The sequence below is a fragment of the Odontomachus brunneus genome, unplaced genomic scaffold, assembly GCF_010583005.1.
Source record: "Odontomachus brunneus isolate Ranch 3 - 2012 unplaced genomic scaffold, Obru_v1 Obru_scaffold_443, whole genome shotgun sequence".
Lineage (NCBI taxonomy): Eukaryota > Metazoa > Arthropoda > Insecta > Hymenoptera > Formicidae > Odontomachus > Odontomachus brunneus.
In genome coordinates, this window is record NW_022639893.1 from 10,791 (window position 1) to 12,291 (window position 1,501).

Below are 1,501 nucleotides of genomic sequence, written 5' to 3' on the forward strand. Positions count from 1 at the left end.
TCCGTCGTGCGCGAGAGATCGAGCGAACACACCGCCGAAAGCCTACGTGGCTGTCGTGACCTTCGTGGTCACGACTCGAAAAATCGAAGCTGCCGAGGACCAGCATCGCGACCGCGAGCAAGGATATTTATATTGTGTTAGTTAGAATCGCTGCCGAATTATAGAATTACGTGAATTGCTGTCGTGTGAACGCGGGCAAAACAATCCGTCATTGTAATTAGCTACCGTCGAATAAAATTCGAAGAGAGAACATCCGCCTTCATTATTTCAATACCCGCCAACTACTAATCCTCCCGACATCGCGCGAACCAGGCCCTCTACCGAGAGCAGGGCTGAGCTGCCGGACGTGCGAGCGAGCCGTTCGGGCGGAGGGCCGGTCGTCCTCGTCGGCGAGACCACCGCTTAGAGAATACTTAGTGTTGAGACTTATTTTGTGGGTACGGACCGCCGTACCTGGCTCCCAACTAGAGCTTAGTTTTGTTCGTGTGAGCTGTCGGGTCTCGCCGGATCTGCCGAACGGTCGCCGAGGCGCGAAGAAAACATCATTTTGTGTCGCTGCACTCGATTGGTGAAACCGGCTGCACGAGCCGCAAGAGTAGCGTTACAGTGTATATATGTATGTACGTGAGTAGATTAGGAATGGAAAATAATAGATCGTCCTTAGAGATTATAAAATTATACTAACTGGATTTGGTAGAAAGGAACTTGAATCATTTGACTATAGAATTTGAGAATAATATATATATGTATATTCTTAATTGAAGTGTGATATAATATTGTAGTGTGACATATAATATTGCAGTGTAGAATTAATAACGGATTATACAATATCCTTAGATTATATCGATTATATTAAAGTATTGAATCAAAGTTTGACGATAGGTACTTCGCTAAAAACCTACCGGGGCAAGTGTCGGATAAATATGAAATAAAACTTACAGTCAAAATCTCGCAGAGACACGATGAATCTGGTAAGAGTACGCTTATGCTGGTCCCCACAGGTTCGCAAGGGGTCGCAGATGAATAATGAAATCGCCGAACAAATGCCTGAGGCAACGGGTCGGAGAGTACGCTGAATCTCGAAGAATCCACGAGCAAATGCGAAGATAGTGTAAAATGCTTCACGCAGCTGCGTGAGCGTAAACTTGGTATAGGCTGACTGTCTCGAAAAATTCCCGCACAAGTGTCTTAAACATTTCTGCACACTGCTTGACAAGAGCTGACTGTCTCGAAAAATTCCCGCACAAGTGTCGCGGATGCTCCGGGAGCACCCTTTTTATAGGCCTCAAACGCGCGCTTCGGCTGGGTTCGGTCGGTTCCGACGGCGCTCGGGTCGCAGCGCCGCATCCGGTGGCGAGACGGTGGTCTCGAGTCGGCGTTTTCTCAAAGGGATGCCGCTGCGCTTCGGCTTTTCGTTTGATGCGCTTGGGTGGTCGGATGACGTTATGCGCTGTGGCGTGATGCGTAGCGATGATGCATCACGGTGATGTCATGCTGGACG